We start from the raw sequence: 21,740 nt of genomic DNA, 5'->3' as shown, positions 1-21,740 counted from the left end.
ACACAGGACACAAATGCATTGTCAGTGTCAGGGGAACAACAAGGACGACGACGACGTTAGGTTTTGGGCTTATGTCTGGGCTAATGTATTACTTACCATTATTATGCTCTTTGCTTTCTTTCTTTTTCTATATATCTTTTATGTATTATTGTCAATTATAAAATGGCGACACAATGCAGCAGCAGTACCAGCAGAAGGCATTGAAACTTGACTATTGTTCTGGCTTTTGTGTCCTAAAGCCCTGCTCTCTCTCTCTTACTTATTGTTGTTGTCATCGTCTTTAAGTTAAAAAATATGCAAATAAATATACATAAAGTAGGTAAAATTGTCTGGCCAATAACCGAAAGTTTGACCAGGAGAAGGAGAAGGGAGACTAGAAAGATAACTAGACCCAAGAGAAATGTCCCTAAAGTGTTAATGGGTAAAGGGGGGCGGAATGATGGCTTGACGGGTTCAAATCCTATGTGACCCCAGGGTGATATGATATGAGCAAAGTATAAAAGCTAAAAGCCGACAATGTTTCTTTTTTTTTTTATATAGCTTAAGAATTTACGGGTTATGAAAATAAAACTTTGCCAACTAAAAAAAATATTTGAATGTATATAGAAAGGCTACTTACCCTCACAACCAATCAGGCCACCAAAAAACAAACCGCACAAAAACCGCAGGAATGAACTAAAAGAAGAAAAAACCAAAGGCCAAAAATGTTAATTGAAATGCAATGTCAAAGCCTTTTTGGCTCTTCATCCTTTTTTGTTTGTTATTTTTTCCTAGGCCACAAGCTTTTTTCTGTTAGCTGGGCCTAGCCACATGTTATTAGACTAACTGCCAAAAATCAAGGCTGCCCTTGGCCTTACCCTTCCATTCGACCATGGGCGGGGTCAGTAGAAAAAAATGTGATAAATTTTTTTTATTTTGTCACCCAAGACTTTTAATTTGTGACTTAACTCTCTCTTTTCATTAACCATCATCAATTATTAATAGTTCCAAGAACTTAACTAATATCCTTTACATAAGATCTTTAAAAATTTTAAGTACTATAGCCATGACCGTCTGTCCGTCTATTTTTAGTTCGGTTTTCATCAATTTTTGTACATTGCTGGATATTAATGACATATTTAATTGCATTGGATAGCAAATTACGGGGAATAATAATTTTTTTTAGGCTGCAGGGGCAGAAAGGGGCGTGCACGAATTTGAAACAAACTAAGTCCAGCTTCTTTTGGTTTTCGCAATATAATTATATATTAAATGAAACATTATTTATGGGTTCGCCTTCCTCTAAGTTTGTAATCCAACCTACGCCCATGATTTCTAGTTCTATTTAGCCCTCTGGGACCCTCTAAGAGTCATTCGAAATGCAGACAGACCAAAATGGGAGACAGCAGGCGGGAAAAAGGCAAACGGCATGACACAGGGAGAGGGTCTGTCCGTAGGCCAAGCAACGCATTGTAGCGCATAATTAGCTCGAATAAATGAAAGCCAAGCTAAAAAATGGAAAAAAAGAAAACAAATTGGCGCGACAGGAAAAAAATCCGAGGAAATTAGAAAACGAACTGGCTGGGGCTGGGCAACAAAAAACACTTTAGCTGTGAATTTTCTTGTTTTTCTAATTGAAGATTTGCACTTGAAATGATTTTTCAACGAAAAAAAAAACTGGGAGACAAAACCTTACTAAACAAATTTCCACATCATCTTAATGCTAAGTAATAAAATGTGTAAAATTGATTTGCATAATGAAAAGTTTGTTGTTGTTGTTGTTATTTGCCTTACAAATTACTTGTTAGAGAATTTCGTAATCTATGCTACTGTCTCGCTCTCTCTTGCTCTCTCTTTCACTATCTCTCTCTCTCTCTCTTGGTCACTTATCACGTATTTTGATTTTGTTTTTTATTGACAGTAACATTTGCATTTTATCGAGAGGGAATAAGAAAACAGTTCTACAAAAATGGTGGATCTTGTAATAAATAACGTATACGCCTAGTTGTGTGCGAACAAATTTCAGTTGTTTCAATGGCCTTTATCCGCTAGTCAAATGGCCTAGAAATGTCTCTTGGTCAAATGTGAATACGCATCCAAATGTGTATGCGAATGACAATGGTCATGTCAATTGGTTTTACTGGGTCCGGTCTCTGGTTTTTGTCCTTCTGCTTGATTTCATAGGTAGGTTTATTTTAGCTTTTGTAGGCATTTTTGGTAGGCATTTTTATTGCGTGTGTTCTAATACAAGGCTAGCAGCAGTTACAGTTACAGTGTCCCCCATAGATTACACCAAATTGCTAGGACAACAGAACTGAAATTGTTGCCTGATTGATGGTTAGTTAGTTTTGCCCAACACATCACAGCATGAATGGGATGGATGTGTGGGTTTTGGGACGTAAACTATTATCGAAAACGAAATTGTTTGAGTTAATTTAAGTGTATATCGATAAATCCATATACACTTATAACTTACACTCAATATGCATATGTATATATATTTGTTTACTTGAAAGTCCGCTAAACTAAACTATTCTCCTAGCTAACCAATAAATCACTGTGTACAGTAGCTGCCAAAAGTTATGTGCTAGTCCGCAGCAAACTGTCAAACCAACTGCTCATTACGCCCTATCTAACTCATGTGGCTCCCTTTGCACTACTCTCCTTTCTGTTGCCAGCATATAGAAATGTCCGAAACCCATCAGGGGTGAGTGCTTATTATACTTTGACTTTTGTATTCTAGTTCTTTTTTTTTTGCCATTCTGGTTAGTTGGTTTGGCGCCCCAGCATCACCAGCAGCATCAGCAGTCGGCGGGGCTAGCTGACCCATATGCTGCTGCAGTTGGGACTCGATTCAACGACCACAGACCATAGTAAGACAGAAATCTCCCCCGTGTATGTACATATGTGTTGGCCAGACAGTTGGTCCATTGTTGTCATTGCTGCTCATTGCTAATATTGGAAGCTGTGCTCTAGTGTTGGTCTATTGCACCAAGTCGATGGCAGTGTCAGTGGCACTTTTTCCATTTCCATTGCCTCATTCATGTGTTTTATTGCCACACACATGTAGATGAAACAGCCGTACCGGAAGCAACTCAAAATCACACATACACCCATATACAGGGAGGGAGAACATATCACAACACTGGCCATATATTTATGCTCCATATGTTGGTGCCATATCTTCCATAAGCCACAACTCAACGATGACCACAAAAACGGAACTCTGCAGCAACAACAAGACAACAAAAGCAGCTAAAGCAACACCACCAGAAGCCAAAGCAACAGCAGGGACAGCAGCAGCAGCCTGACCATGTAAGAACTAAGATTCAAACTAGGCTTTATTACGCTCTTTTCATATCAGGGACGGCTTCGAATTTCAAAAAGAACCCACGAATTTAAATTAAAGTTCAACGATTCATTTCTATGAAATACCCTAACAGAATCAAACCAAAAAGACTACTATTTTTCCTGTCTTCATGTCCGCCTCTCCGTTGGCATACCAAATTATTACCAAAATCGGACTAAAAATAGTTAAGTTGTGCATATAAACATCTCTTACTAGGTGTGCCATAAGGTCGGAGTTGGTCCTGAGACCAAGTTTAGTTTACCAAGATATTTAGTATGAGAACTAGGCCAATAAATTTGCCATCTGCAAATAAGACTCACGAAAGGAAAGCGGCTCAACATTTTTATTGTCTGTTTAGAGCAGCGCTGGTGCTATAGCAATTTTGGGTTTTAAAGTTGAGTTCAACTTTAGTTGGGGTTAGTTAAAGTACAAGTTGTGTCCTGTTCTGTTGTGTCATATTATGTTATTAAGAGTGGTTTTTGGGTGAGAGTATGTTTTGGGAATGTCCTTTTTTTGGTTTTGGCAATAAATCCAATTCCATGCAGCAGTCAGCAGACATCAGACAATAATGTGCAAACGTCAGCCAAAAATTGTTAGACAGCAAAACAATAATAATCACAATATTTATGTATTATCATATTTTATGTATATGAGTATCCTTATTTGTATGTGTCTGTATGTGTCTGCGTTGAGTGTGTTTGTCTCGATGTATTTATTTCATTCTCACATTTAAATTGAGTTGGGCGGACCGCCTAATAAGCTGCAGTAATAAATTATAAACTCATGCAACGAATTTATATTCCTACATAAATTGTGCACAATTAACTAGCTAAAAAAATACAAAACAAATTTTTGCATAAAATGCACAAAAAATACAGTTGCGAACTTAATAATAGCACCACTTGCTGAGGTAATGTGTTCAAAGGATTCCTAGGCTTATATTAAGGTTCTAGGAACATGTAAATACGTTTTTGAACGTAAAATACTTTCTACTAATGGAAGCAGAAAAAAATTCTATCAAAATCCAACGTTTTCAAAGATTTTTACAAAAAACCTTGATATACTCAAAAAATACCCGAAACTAAAAAATAGCACCACTTTTCAAATATTTACTCAAAATTAAAAAATAACAGAAAAAAACAAAATTCATTAACAAGTTATGATCAGATATTAAAAATAGTATTAAATAATAAACTTTATACTTTGTTGCATTGCCCTTATTGGCAATAACCGCAGCACATCGTCCTGGTATTGAGTCAACCAGGTCTTGACAGCATTTGACCGTTATTTTTGCCCAGGACTTCTGGATTACTTCCCAAAACTTCTCAATTTTTGTTGGTAATGAAACAGCAACTGCTTTTTTAATATCAGACCAAAGATTTTCAATGAGATTTTGGTCTGGTGACTGTCCCAGCCACTCAATTAAATTCAGATAATTCGCTGAGCACCACTTCCTGGCTTTCTTACTGGTGTGCTTTGGGCTGATGTCCTGTTGAAAGGGTCATATTAGCTGTATATTATCCTCAGCGTATAGTGGCAACACCGTCTATAAGATATTTACATGAACTTGCTGATCCATAATCGATTTGTGGACTGATATGTGACCGACACCATAATAAGACTAACAGCCCCATACCAATGACACTGATTCTAGACTCTAGGGTGAATTTGGAGTTGAATTCCAGGTTCTGTGGACGCCAGACGTATGGTCTATAGCCTTTTCTACGATATTTTACAATTTTATTTTCATCAGTCCATTGTACGTTCCTCCAGTTTTGGACAAGCCAATTCTCATGATCTTTGACCAACTTAAGGCGATTGGCATTATGTCTAGCGTTCAAAAGTGGAGGCTTTCTTCGACTGGAATCTTTTGAATTGATCTTCCGGAGGTAGTTGCGAACAATTTGGACCCTAGTTTGGGGCTTGAAGTCCTTTTTAAGATCTGTTACAGCCTTAACAGAATCCTTATTGCTCTCTCGCATTAAGGGACCGACTTCTTGCTGCTTCAGTCTTGGCTTTCGTCTGCGAGTTTAAGGCTTCTGTTTCAAATAGATCGCTATTCGGATCACTCTGTTGGAAGTACCAACCAGTTTTCCATCTTCAAGATCCGATTTTTTCTCCAAAACCTGGTTTTGGATGACGTTTCGCTTTTTTCCCGGGGCAGTGTTTTCCCCGACCCATTATATCTAAAAAGTCTCGGATATTTTGTAGTACTGTTGCTTTTAAAATCGACTTTGAACCAGGGACTGTTAAATATGTGTTTTTTGCTATGCAATTCTGCGAAATTTAACGGAATTTTGCAAAATACTGCAAGTGGTGCTATTTTTAGTTTCGGGTATTTTTTGAGTATATCAAGGTTTTTTGTAAAAATCTTTGAAAACGTTGGATTTTGATAGAATTTTTTTCTGCTTCCATTAGTAGAAAGTATTTTACGTTCAAAAACATATTCACATGTTCCTAGAACCTTAAAATAAGCCTAGGGAATCCTTTGAATACATTACCTCAGCAAGTGGTGCTATTTTTAAGTTCGCAGCTGTATGTCTATCTAAATTTACCCAACACAAAACACAAAAACTTTCGCTCATATTTTTTGGCAACAGATAAAGAATTTTTTGGTCTGCCTGACTATAAAATATATTAGTAAAACATGTTTAATTAAGTCCGCGAATAAGGAATACCCTGCAAGGTGTTCCATACATAGAATAACGATTAAAATGAGTTTTAAATGCTTTTAATATTTATACTACTTTTTCCACATTTCGTAAAGTTCATTATAAAAATTAAGAAGAACAATAAAAAGGTTGTTCCATAAGATAAAAAAATCCAAAGTTCATAGAAGTAATTTGTTATATACATACATATATTAAGATTTAACAGAGAACTCTATCCCGTGTTTAAATTCTTCCCTTAAATATTCTTCTTAAAAAACAAGTTTTATATACCCACAAAAAAAGATAAAACTAATTCGAGGGTATAAAAAGCATTTAATGATGTCACACGAATGAATGTGTAATTTTAACCAAGTGTGGAAAATAAATTTATTTGGGCTCGTTGCATGTTTGCCATTAATTGTTGTTTCATGAAAATAAAAACTTTTGCTTTATTGGCCAGCTGATTAAAGTTGATTATATGCGATATTTGTATGAGAGTGTGTTTGTATAGCATGTTAATTTGTATGGGCAATAACTAAATCAAATCAAAATGATTGTTATGCATAAGACAAAACAAAGACCTTGTGGGATATCTCAACATCATCTACAAAAAATGTCTTAAGTGAATTTTTATGTGCAAATAAAATCAGAAGATTCATTTTGATGAGGCCATGACAAACACAATATTAATTGCCAAAAAAAATAACGATGAAAAACAAGCAAAAGTTCCGAATCAAAGCACCCTGGAAACCCACCCACTCACACCGTTAACTCTCTCTGGCCACTCTCTCTATCTTTTTCTATCGTTGTTGGTAAATCTCGGACCTGCATTTAAATTTATGTGCAACTTAACGCTTCAAAATTGAGTGCAACGAACGCCATGCTTCTGCAACAGTCGCATCAAGTATACGCCCTGGCAACCGGAAGCTCAACTTGGAGTGTTTGCCTGGCTCTGACTCCTATCCTTCACTCCCCGGCATCTCTTTACCCTCCCCCACCACCCAGCAAGTGGAGCAACAAAGCGCGACTACAACAAGGATGGCTGACTGCCTAGGTTCATGTTTTCTTTGCCGCTTTTAATTTCAAAAATTTATGCGCTCGCGCCACGCTAAGCGTAAAATAACGATGCCCGAGCAAAGTCGCAGAGAACAACAACATTGTTTGCATATGCCCTACAAAACATTGATTTGGTTATACTACAAAATTATATACATTTTGTTCAGTCGAACTTCTCATAGATTGACGTCTCTTTTCTATGTATTTGGCCTTAAATTTTTGCAAGGCATATTATTATGCCGAACTCGTAAAAGTCCGCTTAATCACCTATTAACTTTTATTTTATGAGACACTTAAATTAAAATAAAGAAAGAACCATAAATTGTGCAGATGTATTTATTTGTGCCAACTTTTTATTGAAAGTTTTGCAGTTATTTTTTCGACTTTTTCAAATATAATACTCAACTAGGAATTCTGTGGTAAAATCTGTTGATAATAGCACTACATGAAATTTTGGTTAAAATTACTATTCGTACAGTTATTTCAAAAAAGTACAGCATAGTCCTAGTCTTTGTTTTAAAAAAGCTAAGACATCAATTGTTTTTTGGTTTAAATTGCAGTTTTTTTTAAATTCCTTAAATAATAATATTTTTCTTTTAAACATATTGTAAATGTCAGTTTCTGCATTCTTTTTAAGCATTAAAGGGTTAAGTAGATTAAATTTTCCGATTTTATACCAGCTATATAGAATGGAACAACTTGCCTAAAAAGTGTTATGCATAAGAGCATAAACTTTTCGTTCCTTGGGCATTAATTTTTTCCTCATGTTTTTTTACATATTTTTTTTCTTTGTTGTAGCTTGTTCTCTTTCTCTCTCTCTGTCTCTCTATTTGTGTGTGTAGCTGGTGTGTTTCTCTGTGCCTTCCACTCTGGTACTCTCTGGTAAGTTGATCCTTTGCCGCCATTTTGCAACAAAAACTCCCTCAGCATGCACTCCATTAAACTCTGCCGTTGACTTTGTTGCTGCAACTGCAACTCGCAAATTTTATTTATTAAACAGAGGGGTACAACAACGTACAAGTCAAGTGGCTCATCTCGAAAACAATTAAAACGAAGTTTTCCAAGCACACACACACGTACATAAAGAGAGAGAAATCTGTGAACCGAAATCTAAACGGTTCCCTAGCAGAATTATTATTTTTTTTTGGCTAGTTTGGCATGGTTGTTACTCATTACCTTTTGGCAAAGAGCACCCCAAATCTTTTTGCATAAAAGAATGGCATAATTAATTGCTGGCAAACTGCAAGCTACTACTACTCAAAATTCTAGAGGTAAATGTTGCATGCAGCCTTAACGAAGTTTTTCTTTTCCCCAATCTACTTCATTCACAATTTTTGCATAATGTGTGCATGTATGTAAAGCATCCTTGATGAACTAGTTACATATGAAATATGTAGAGTAGATAGGTACCTTTAAATTAGTACCAGAAATTTAAAGCAACTTAAAAAATTATCATAAGCAAAACAGCTAGTAAAACCACAAGAACTCTGACGACAAAATTCAACTTAGGTAAAACGCTGAGGAAATTCGCACAAACGTTGACAATTTGTTTTTCTGGGTGGGGAGAGATGGAAGGAAGTTAAGTTAACATCAACATTAAGCAGTTAGCATAGTTTCACTGTCACTTCAACAGAGAGTTCTAACACTTAAAGAGGTCCCCAACGAAGATATTTTTGTCAACAATTACTTTTACGAGCAATTCCAAAAACATTGGCGGGGAGAACGGGTGACGGGTGTTTGGGGGTGTGAGAGCGGTTTGGCACACTAATTTCTGCAGAAAGATAATCAAGAGTGATAATTATTTTCGTTGGACTTCCACAGATACGCAGAACCGCAACAAAACGAGGCACCTGCTGGGTGAATTACTTGGCATGGCTGAGTGTCTTCCCCCGCATCCGATTTCTCACCTCTTCTCCCACTGTGGTTTGGGGTTACAGATGATAACCAACGTTTTGCCATAACCGTTTTATGTACCTTTATATATATAAAGCAGGGAGCCAAAAACTTTTGTAATTACATAAAATTCTGTCGAGGGTAAATAACTTTGAACTACGCAGAAATACACCACAAGAGCCAGGGGGAGGGGGATAGAAAGAGAAATGGATATGGAGACAAAGCTTTAGACCAGGGTACACTAGTCTAGCTGCTGCTGCTGGTTGCTGTGGCTATAACTGCGGCTACTGGGCACCTGCCAGACCAGTTCTGTCAGACAAAGACACAGACATATAGACCCGCACCCCCCACAACCCAAATAAAACCCTCGGCTTGACCCATTGAGCAGAACAAACCGTTCAAAATGTTCCTTCAACTAAGTGCACCCGCACATTTCAAGTAATTAAAATTTCTGTTTATGTTTCTATCTCAGTAGTAAACGACAATGGAAACGGCTAAGGAGACGGCGACGAAGTCGGCACCAGCAACGGCGATGACAACGACCATGAAATATTCAAAATATAATTCTCGGAAAACTGAATTATTGAAATGAGCATCAATTGTCTGTTTCTGTGTATTTCTTTCCTCTATCTCCTTCACTTTGTTTTTATTGTTATAGTATACACATCATTCACGCTATGTCAAAGTTCTTGTGAATTGAGTTGAATCAAAAATGAAGCAAGTAAGTCGACTCGTCGACTCGGGTATACCATACACCAGGTGAAACAAATTTTTTTAAATTTCGAAAACCAAATGTACATATGTATGTCTATTAAATTGTTTTTACATGTTTCATAGTATGTGCTATCTCGCTCACTCTACGAACACACGAGCACTCTAGCGCCGCTACTAGCCAACGGCCAATTCTGGCCTTGTGGACCGCGTAGTAAAATACGTTCATACGCATAATTTGCATGTTTCTAGTCCGATTTCAATAAAATTTGGTAGTTTGGTAGAAATAGATAAGATTAATTAGTCTGCCGAATTTGAATGCGATAGTCAAAAAAATACAGGAGGAAATCGGTTTTTTCTTAATTATGGAGGCGGAAGTGGGCGTGGCAAAATATGAAAATATTTATACTCTGCGCGCCTACTAAGCCAGTATACATACTAAATTTGGTGACTTTAGCTTTGTTAGTTTTTGATAAAATCAGTTTTGTTTAATTTGCGGGGGCGGAAGTGGGCGTGGCAAAATTTTTAAATAGCCAGTTTCTGCGCGTCTATTAAACTAGTCTGCATACTAAATTTGATGTCGGTAGCTGTCATAGTTTTTAAGAAAATCAGTTTTATGTAAATTCCGGGGGCGGAAGGGGGCGTGGCAAAAAGTTTAAACAATTAGTTTCTGCGCGCCAACTAAACGAGTATATAAACCAAATTTGATGTCTCTAGCTGTTATACTTTTTAAGAAAAACAGTTTTATGTGATTCCTGGGGGCGTAAGGGGGCGTGGCCGAAATTCCAATTAACTCTGAACATGTGCATACTACACGAGTATACATACCAAATTTGGTGGCTCTAGCTCTTATAGTCTCCGATATCTGCGTGTTCATACGGACGGACGGACGGACGGACGGACGGACGGACGGACGGACGGACGGACGGACGGACGGACGGACAGACGGACATGGCTCGGCTATTCATCCTGATCAAATATATATATACTTTATAGGGTCGGAGAAGCTTCCTTCTGCCTGTTACATACATTTTGGCGACTTTAATATACCATTTCACCCTATGGGTGTATGGTATAAAAAGAATTAAAAATGTTTATCTCTCAGGGTATATGAATTATGTCATAGAGGTTAACTGAATTGTGCTTTATAGTAGAACATATGTATTTAGTTAAGGAAACGAAAAAAATATACTAAATTACTCTTCTGGTCGAATTTGAATAGAGCCAGTGGCGAATCCCAAATGTTCCTTAGCTAACATTTTCAGAAACGAAATAAATATGAAAACCTTAATCTTCTAGGTTTCAAAATATACTAATATTTATTAACTTACATTAATTTTTAATAATATAGATAGTGAAATATAGTGTTTATTTTTATTGTACCTCAAAACAAACGAAAATGCATCTTCAGTTACCAAGAAATTGCTTCGATTCTTTTATGCGATAAATATTTACATATGTAAAATATTGAATAAAAGCAAATAAAACATAGCACAGGTAGACCAAAAATTTATGTTGAAAATATTTATAATATTTTAGAGAATTTGGGAATGACTTTCCTATGAATTAATTGCTAAAGCACCAGTACGAAGTCATGAAAAATCTCTAAAACCTGCAAGCCCAGGAAAGACTTCTATTAACCTCTGTTTCAGGGAATGTAAAAATTTGTCTATTGCTGTTCGAACAACTTTGTTTTCTTCAAGGTAACCCTGACTGCACTATCACTAAATACTTGTTAGAGTTTATATTGAAAGAGCAACTAAAGTTCCATAAAAAAAAGATTTCCAATGGCGTCTTGTTTGAGAGTCAGAGAGCACTCATCATTTTGAATGTGGACGACATTTTATAGTTGACCATTCACCTTCACCTCCCCCTTCCCTTCGATTCATTCGAGAGACAGTTGAGTCACTTGTTGTTGATTCTGTTTTTTCTCTGTGTATGTTGTTTGCGCACGCGAGGCGCGACAATTAAATTAAAAATAATTAAAAATTATGAAAATGGACAAGTCGAAGAAGACTTTCAACTCAACTTCATTTGCTTCTACTACTCCTCCTCCTCTCAGTGGGCCATTGACCCAAAAGGCCGCGCCCCATGGTGTGTCCTGCCACTTTACATTGGAACTGAGCATTTAATGAAAATTTATTCTATGCAATTTGCAGCTCAGCAAGAGCTTGGGTAAATAGGAGGGGGCAGTAGGTTGGTGGTCAGCGGCTGCTCCGATTACACAGTCCGTTTGCTTGTCTCGTGTCAATCCGAATGTCTTTTGCCTTAATTAGAATTGCTTATCATGGTTGAAAGGGGGAGAAAGGGAAAGAGAATGAGTCTGATGTCTCAGGCGGAAATAATTTTATGCATTGACAGGGCTGTGTAGGGCCAGGGGGGTGGAATTGTGGGCGAGGCCGGCTACCCTTTGATGCTGAATATGTCGCCAGTAAAATTGTCGTCCATGTGGCGTTATGTTTTGTTGCAATTAAATGGGCGTAGTCGTTTTATTTTTGCGGTTTTCTCTTATTTTCTTTTATATATTTTTAATGCGGTTTTCTTCGACTGCCTGGCTGCCTGTTGATCTTTATCTAATTCTTGCCGCCGTCGCCAGACAGTCCATGACTGCAATTGCAACAGTTCTCGGTCGTCGGACCTTCCGCCGCCCATCACTCATCACATTGATGTGGTCCCGATGCGCTACCCGTCGTGTTGTGGTAAACGTTTATAGTTACACATAGCCCCAATTCCCCCTAAACTAAAAGGAGTCCATCATTGTCAAACGTTAGAGAAGCAAGGCGCAAATAAAGGGGAGCAGTCGTGTAGCTTGGTTTCCAGCTGTGTCAAGGTGCGGTTTATGCTGTCCACAGGGACGAGTGTGTGTGCCAAAGGAACAGCAAAAGATGCGAGGCTAGATGACTGTCATGAGCAGTTTACCAACTTTTGCTCGTAAATGTCTTATTCGTTGCAAAATGTTACTCCAACGGGAAGGTACGGATGGTGTTGGTTCATGAGGGAGACGACCACCGACAACAAGATGTAGAAAATGCAAAATAAACAAATGGCGAGTTCTTTCTTACTCTTTTCTTCTTACATACATATACATTTTTCTGCAAGTTATTTGTGCAACTATTAAAAGAAAATATTGAGCAAGTGTGACTACAAATATTGACAGTTGGTTGGGAATATTGAAAATGGAATTTTCCAACACGACATAGAGTGAAAAATTGCAAACAGTAAAACTGCGGAACTAGTTATACATTTTGGAGGATGAAGTTTCCCCATTTTCTCTCCTTTTCATATTTTCCTTCCGACCCCTTTCTCGTTTGAAGGACAAATGTCAATGAACATCTTAAATTATTGGAAAGAGAGCTAGGGGCTAGTTTAGGATAATATCAGCTCCATCATACTATATCCACATACCTTACATAAGAAAGAGTAAAACATTTTAAGACTTTATAACAAATTTCATTTTAATTGTAACGGTTATTGCATAATTAATAGAAATCAAAAAAGCAAATGTAACAAAGAAATTTATATAAATGCTCAAAGGCATTTATTTGGATCTCATTTTATAAAAATCTTTTTTATTGTCGCATTTACCAATTTAATTATCCTGCAAGGACAAGTTGTCTCCTTACGAGGGCAATTCGATTGCAAATGACATTCTTTGATGTTGCAACTGTTTCGTAAGTAACAATTACTTTAATTAAGTTTTAATGAATGAGTAAATATAGATATTGGTATACATATGTACATATATCGTATATATAAGAACAACAAATGCTGCTGCCACATGCACATTTTCAAATTAAACAAATGTATTGACATTTGAGTTATGGCCCAAGTTATTTAAAATTTTTAATTTGTACATGCAACAGCAACAAGACCAACATCGACAACAAAAATATGAAACATAAATCAAGCAGCTGACTGCTGTCGACATTGCACCACATTACCCTAACCCTAAGAAGCACTATCAAAAGGGAGAACGAATGAATGTAAGAGAGAGAGCGAGAGGGTAGCATGGGTTTAGGGAACATTACCTGTTTGGGTACGCCGTTCGTTCCCTTTGTCCTGGTTATATCTTTCGAAGCAAAAAACCATTTGCACCTCAGCAATTTTGTAACAACCTGTGGCTAAAAACTGAACTCACCGGAAACACATTTGGTCAACAGTGTGCGTGTGTGCGACAAAGAGTCATAGTGCAACAAGGCGGCAAAAAGGGGTTTTTAGGGGGCGTGGTCATTTTAGAAAATTGCCAACTAGCCGAGATGAAACGAGACGAGACCATTGCCTCGTTATAAATTTGTTAACCACAACAACAATTTAGTATTATTATATTGTAACTCCCTTGCCTCTCTCTGACCTGTCGTTGGGGTGAAATTTAAATACCCCTTAAAAAATAAAGGTAGAGTATATTAAACCAGAATATCATGAAGCACTTTTATTGTAAAACCTTGCCCTTTTTATGAGTGAACAACGTTTTAATACTAGGTGGATAAAAATTAAACTTACTACAAACCCTTTGCAACATTTTTGTTTAGAATCGGTTCTTTGAATGCAATAGATAAGAATGTTACCATTAGCAATTACGGTATCAATATATTGGATACTTTTATTTTGCTCTATTTAAGCATACATTTATTTTTGTTGCTGGTCAGTTTAATTCCCTTTCATGTTGTAGTTTTCGTGTCATTTGGCTTTCTGCCTTGGCTCTGTTGTTTTATGGCATGTTATTTGTTATATACGAATATTATTTGTATTATTACTATTATTGTAGTCGCTCCTGGTGTTGCTGCTAGTGGCGAGCAGGACCTTGTGGTGTTTCTGTTGCTGCTGTTGCCATTGTTAAATGCATTGTTATTTATGTTTGGCACTCTCCCGCCTTTCTCCTTACGCCAAAATTTTACTCAATTTATGTTATTTTTACGTGCCGACACACACACACACACACACACATTGGCTTTTAATTAACAAAACCAATGCAAGTGAAACCCAACTGAACCAGCAACTTTTTTTTTAGTTTTTTACAGGGCAAATGAGAAGACTGAAACCGTCAAGAAAAAAATATGACTAAAGCGTGAAGCCACAACTGCAGTCAAGCGCAGCAATTCTATGGTCAAAATCATGAATCTGAAACATTCATTAAATTACTTTGGCCATAAAATATATACTTTTACTTACTAACAATTTACTGTACAGTGAGGGTAGGGAAGCGAGTACAGGAAATATGAAAGGTTCTACATGAAGGAATGCACACGATGTGAAACAAGTGTTTTTTGTGCTTTATTTGTGGGCAGGTGCTATTCTCCCAAAAATTTCACGACTTACCTGAAACTGGTTAAATTAAATAATAAATATACAAGAACAATTTCCTGCCCAAAACAACCGATTTCTTTCACCAAAATTACGAACTATGTATGTATGTATATCTTCCACAGATCAACCTACAAGCAGTTTTTAAAAAGTTTAGTAGGACAATTAACTACTACTACTACTACATACACTGAATATGTGATAGTCCTTCGTATTAAGGAGAATTTATTTACAACTTTTATCTGCCGTAAAGTTGAAAATGATTCAATAATCAAGATATCATCTTTCTCCCATTTAAATATTCGAAATTTTTAAAATGTTTTAATAGGACTATATTTTCGAAAATTAGTTAAAGTAAGAAAAATGATTTAAATGAATCTTTTTCTACTTTATCGATATAGCTAGTGATTACTTTTTTCAAATAATACGAGGTACATAAGTCTCCATGTAATACTTTTTATTCCTACTTAAAGATAGTTAAATAATAACAGATATTAAAATTAAAATGTACTAATTCTATATTAAGAGATATGAAACAGAAATCGATAAGATTGCCGAAGCGTAGGTTGCTTCCTGATTTCAGCATAACTCCAGTTAGTTTAACAATTATTGCTCTCTTTTGTTTGTAGATAAAATCTCTCAAACTTTGCTCATTTTAATTGCCTTGGATTAATATATAAAAAAAAAGTATCACTTATTCCCCTTGTACATTAAGAATGGCTTACAGCAGAATGCGAAACAGATGATGAATAGGTAGATAAACTTTTGCTGTTGCTGCTGCACTCAACTGCGTATGTAATCTGAGGCAACGCAAATGCAACAACATGAACTCAGTAAACTCAATAAACCCGAAGGGCTGAAGGGAGAGAGAAGAGTAACGAAAAAGAAGAACCAGTCAGTCACCATATACACTGGCTCATCAAGGCTCAACAGCCAAGCGATCCAAACCAAGCAGCCAGCCGCTTGTCTGGCACGTAAAAAATCAACGAAAAATTGACAGCAACAGGACCGACTGCTGCTGCTGGGTAGCCTTTTCAAGTGCCCAACTGTCTGGCATTTTGCAACAACTCTGCCTTCCCTCAGTCCTCACATTGCAGATCCTCTAGAAGACCCCCACCTATTGGCCCACTCTTCAAACCAAGTGTACGTGCCATGTCGCTAAAAATCATGGCCCGCATTTCGTATAAATTTTTTTCTTTGTAAATAAACAGAAGCAAAAACAACAGCAGCGACACCAACAAAAATTCTTTTGCTTATTTATTTGTTTATTGCAGGCAAAACTCACCCTTGAAGGCGAATTTTCCTCTGGCTGATTTTTGCTTTTGCTGATTTATATCAACAGCTATTTAATGTCCATACACAAGATAGAGAGAGAGAGAGAGAGAGAGAGAGAGATGGGAAAAAAATGTATGTATATACATACAAAATGTATGTATATACATACAAAATGTATGTATATACATACATACATACATGTATATACATACATACATACATAAAAACAGTTGCCTACATTTCTGTGCTGAATGGTGTGAATAAATGTGCATGTTGTTGGCCAGCAAATTGGTATGGCTCGCTACACTTTGGTCGGGATTGTGTGGCTTCAGTTTGGTGTTTGATGCATTTGATTGGTTCACCAAACACCCAGATAGACCAACAAGCAGACAAACAAATAATCAGAGATTTGCATGCAAATCAAATATCAGTGGTGGATCCAAGGCTGTGATATGGGGAAATATCAGTGGCGGATCTAAAATCTAAAGTATGCCGCAAGCAGTTAAAGAACTTCTATTTTGAAACATTCTTCGGACAGGGCACAGTGGCAGTTTATATTTTTTTACAAAGAGTAAATACTTTAGGATGCAAGGTTCCCCGATTTGGCAGTCTAGATCCGCCTATGCCAACTATACAAATATGTACATATGCAATGTTGAAACAAATCAAGAGCCTAAAATTTGATGGAATTGTTTGATGGTGGTTATCTGAACAATATGAAGTAAACATTCTGATTCTATTCGATAAATAATGATAAAGTAATGGCCTTAGCTGATCCAAGCAAAAAGGTGAAAGTTAAAAATTCCTATCGTAGTCTCAAATTAGTCGAACAAGAGCTCAAGTGTAAACAAAGTGGAAGAACACTCCAGAACCATTTGCGAAACAGGACAGCAATAAATTTTCAAAATTCATTTGCACAGCTTCGCACAGAGTCAACTGAGTTCCTGAAAAATGTATGCCAGGCAAAGAGACTAGGACAAACTAACTTCAGCTGTAGAAAATGAAGGTTTCAGTGTGTTGTGGTCGCACTGAATAATCGTTGTGTGCATTGCATCGTTCCTCTAGAAAACCAATCGAAATACACGCCTAATGCGTTGGCAGCTTTTATATAAAAATTATTTTCCAAAATTTTCCAAGCCAACTTTTTTACATATTATAAATACAAATATAAGGTTTCTTCCTTAAATTTAAGAAAGAGCACAAAAACATAATATTTGGGTTTTCGAAAATGCTGTTAAATTAATGGAAAAGTTGAATATATAATTTAAATAAGTCCACTTTAACTAGTGTAACAAACAACCTATTTGTTAATTTTTGAATTTTACTCGTTAAATGGAACCAATATCAACTTCGGCTTTGCTTGATCCACGACAAGCTTTATTAAGCAACAGCAATTGAATATTCTTTTTTAGAAATATAATTAGCATTTTTTCTACTGCCCTTAGGGAGTGCGTATGCGCCCAAACTCTCTGATTTTGAGTATTTTAATTTTTTGATACATTTGGCTTAGAGTTCATGAGAGAATGGATTTTTGGCGTCGGCAGCTAGCCAAGCGACTCCCTTAGTGGTCAAACAGAGCACACACGTTCACACACACAGACACACCTATGTATATACAGACAATAACGTCATCGACATCCTCACTCTTCCTTCGCGGCTCAATCCAATCCATTTTCATTCACATCTCACCAGCAATTTCCATTTTGTAAAATGGGATGTGGCCGAGTTGTGCCGTACACTCTGGCTTTGTCAGGCATTGTCTAGACTTGATTCGAGTGCTGGCGTTGATTTATAATTATTGTGTGTGTGCCAGGAAAGCTGCTACCACCAGAGGACATTGTCAGGCACACCTCATAGGACTGTTGACTCTCCAATTCAACCGAACCCAACTCAAACCCAACGTCAACCAAAATGCTCAACCATTGTCTTTTATCATTCGTGGCACGCTGACTAATAACCAAATTTCATTTCCTCAATTTTTGATTTCCTGCACTCGGCGGTTAGACAATTTTTGGGGCAAGGACTCATTCAGCATCCCCATACGATATATATATGTATTTTATGATTTTAACACGCGCCAGTCTAAAATTTTTGGCACGCACCAGCGCAAACCAAAATTATCATCGTCCTTACATCTGGCCGGATGGTTGGGGAGTATTGCCAAAGGGTTAACAGCTGCAGCCACGCCCAATTGCCATTTTAGTCCTTGCCATTTGTATGGAGTTTGTCAAACGAACAAAAAATTTCCTTCTTTCTTTTTTTTTTTTTTTGCTTATTATATGGCAAATGTTTGCTGCTGCTGCTGCTCCTCTTTGCTATTGTTTGTGTTGCCAGAAATCATATTCATAAATAAAATTTGCATTTGGCATCGGCAAAGAGATAGAGAAGAAACCGAGCAGGGTAAAATGAAAACAGCATCCATGTGTTGCCAGCACTTTTGGATAACGAGAACGAGGCAAGGACAACTGCTGTGTTGCTTTCTATGCTGACTGCTAACTGCCCGACATTATGGTCACACAATGGAATGTCCTTTTTCTTCTATTTAGTTACGTGCCAGGCTAATATATATCATAAATATGGTCAACAGCCAGCCAGCCATCGAACCAGCCAGCCACACAACCACCAGCCGGCTACTGACCTGACCTATCCTTTTTCATAATGCTGTCAATTCGTTCGCCTAACTGAACACAAAATGTTTCAGCTAAAATGTATCTTGCCTTTTTTTTATTTTCTTGTCTTGATTGAACTGGGAATACTCTTTGGCAACTGTAATGACAAGCTTGACTAATAATAAACCCCATAAAAGTAGACCATCATAAACTTAAAGTTTTCGAAAAGCAAATCAAATTACTTTCAAATTTAAGTAGGTATCGCAAGTTAAGAATTTATTAATCATAGAATTGGTTTATTTTCGTTCAAAAACGAAAGTTTACCAATTTCACCCCCAAATACTTTTTATTCAATTCATTTTTGCATTTGATTGAAAAAGCAACAATGCCTTACGGGCATTTGTAAGTGTATGCCAAGTTTTGAACAATAATAATGGAATTATGAATATTTGATATAAAATAAGATTGTTAATGTATTTATTTGGGTAGGTTCGACCTAAATATTTAATACAAGAGAGAGAAAATATACAGAAAATACAGAAAAATAAATATAATTTGGTCAATTTGATATTTGCTTTAGATTCGTTTAATTTTGATGACCATTTTTAGTGAAAACAACAATGAATAGCCCACGAGTAAATAAGATATATAGAATCAAAATCGGATTACAGGTAAGCCCTCAACTGCCTGTCAGTAGTCATAGACCAAGTTGATATTGCAAACTAAAACTAACACTAAAATATTCAAACAGCAAACTAAACAAAAACTCACTCAATCTATGTGTATGTGTGTGCAAAACTTATAAGTATCTTTGGGTGGATGTGTGAGCTGAAGAAACTGTCATAGAAAGATTTTGAGGCACAAGTATGTAAGTTGCATTTTCAAGCCCGAATACAAAAGTTTTTCTGACAAGAAAAATAAAAATTTCACATGTCAAATTTCAGTGTCGACAAAAAGTTACTTTATAAAACGCAATTTGTAATTGAAATATGCTGGAAATACATTGAAGGCTGCATTTATCTTATAGTTCCTTGAAAGTTTTTATAATATTCAACTGAGCAGCAATTCTAGGAATAATTAAAAAAGACGCACTATGCATGTATGTATGGAGCTATATGGCATTTAAAGTACTCGGAAATCCTAAGAGTTCGAATGAAAAACAAAAAGTCAATCGATAAAGGATATGTTATCTCTCTTTTTATATATAAGATATGGTTTTAGATACAGCTGTAGCATTTAATTGCTGAGTGTAAGACACAATCGACAATTTAGAATAATATTCAGAGAACTCAAGAGTTTTATTATTATTGAAACAAACGCTTTTCTGAATCTCACACAAATGGACAATGGGTCATGCATGAGGCCTTTTCAACGCCTAAACTAATTAAGATGTCTTTTAGTCCTATAGCCTTATTACAATTAAACATTCTCTACAACTTTCAAACAATTACAGGGTGTCAAAAGCACAATGGTCCAATGATCTGTCAATACAATACAATACAAGGAGATAAAGTGTTAAGTAAATTAAAATTCTAGCTCAATTTTTTACAAATATACAACTTAAAGAAAAGTTCAAAAACTAATACAATGCATAGGAATGTAATGTACATGATGGAAGCAAGAATAAATATTTTGGGTCAAATGCAAAGATATCTCTGCCACTGTCAGGCATTGAGAACTGAAAAGCGGAAATGGAGCAAAGTCTCTCTTGCTTTCTCTAAGAACATATCAAAAGTTGTAGCGCGACTTTAATTAAACTTTGCAACGGAACAGAGGAGCTAAACTCTGTTTATAAATGGAGGAGATGAAGGGATGAGTAAGAGAAGAAGTTGAAAGGAAGTGAAGTACATTTGGCAGTTCAAGCACACAGCACACACACACACTCATGCAGATGGGGCAACTATAACTAGGCGGGGCGCAAACGGCAACTTACATACACAATGGCTGTGTGTCTAGTGTTACAGCGTGGGTTAACAATGCCAGAGAACTGGTAAGAAACAGGACTTGGCTGCACACCAGGTGCCACACAATGTCATCGTCGTCCTAGTTGTCGCTCTCTCTCTCAGTCTCTTCCACTCATTCTCAGCCTGTGTTATCCTCCCGTTGTTGTCGTTGTCTGATTTGAAACAAACTGTTGATGGCTTGTGGCAGGCACAGCACAGGCAACCAAGATCTTGTCTATGTATGTGCGAGTTTCTCTCTCTCTCTCTCTCTCTCTTTGTAGTGTGACACCCAAGACAGTTAAGGATTAAATAGTAAAATACCACAAATTGTTGAAAATGCCGCAAAGTTTGCAAAATGTACAATGCCCCCCAAGCTAACCCCATCTCCTATTCAATCCTGCTCCTAGTCCCTTTTCTAAACGTTTGCAGTTCTTTTGTCGTTGATGATGACGATGATGCTGATGGCAGATGAAGTTTCTGCATGTCTCAGTCTGTGCAACAATGTTTGCAAGTGCATAAACATAAAAACAAATAAAAAATTAGTTGCCTTTTATTCTCCATATACATATACATATGTATATGTATGTATCTATGTATATACATAAATGAACTTCTATCCCATGCACTTGGCTATTGTTTACCAACAAAACAAATGTTAAGAATAGAAATGTTTGTGGAAAATCGCTAATATTGTAAGCTTAAAAAGTAAAAAACTTTAATGAAAATTGTTCGAAGAAGAATTTTTAACCAAGTATTTGACGCTGAAAACTTCAATTTTCGGCAATGAGCAAACCAACAACGAGCTGTTGGAAGTTTGATGAGTTCTTGGGTTTCATCATCCCCCTCCCCAAACTCTACTCTACGATACATACATATATCTTTAGAAACAGCACCTCATTGCGTGCTAAATGGTTTCACGCCGCAAATTTTCGCACATCCAAAAACAAACAGGAAGACAAACTGCTGCTTTAGC

General features: G+C 36.7%; 1 long non-coding RNA gene across 1 annotated transcript in view; it reads right to left on the bottom strand.

Annotated features, from left to right (window-relative positions):
- Positions 1–251: 251 nt before the first annotated feature.
- Positions 252–21,740, bottom strand: part of LOC137575778 (uncharacterized) — a 53,703-nt gene continuing 32,214 nt past the window's right edge. The window contains exons 3-4 of the long non-coding RNA XR_011032231.1: positions 620–675; positions 252–278 (exon numbers count right to left, since the gene is read on the bottom strand). This is a non-coding gene — a long non-coding RNA (uncharacterized lncRNA). The remainder of the gene's footprint in view (positions 279–619; positions 676–21,740) is intronic.

This window comes from Drosophila tropicalis, unplaced genomic scaffold (assembly GCF_018151085.1).
Source record: "Drosophila tropicalis isolate 14030-0801.00 unplaced genomic scaffold, ASM1815108v1 contig_593, whole genome shotgun sequence".
In the NCBI taxonomy this organism is placed as follows: domain Eukaryota; kingdom Metazoa; phylum Arthropoda; class Insecta; order Diptera; family Drosophilidae; genus Drosophila; species Drosophila tropicalis.
Note: the sequence above shows the minus strand (reverse complement) of the source record. Positions and strands in the feature narration are given on the sequence as shown.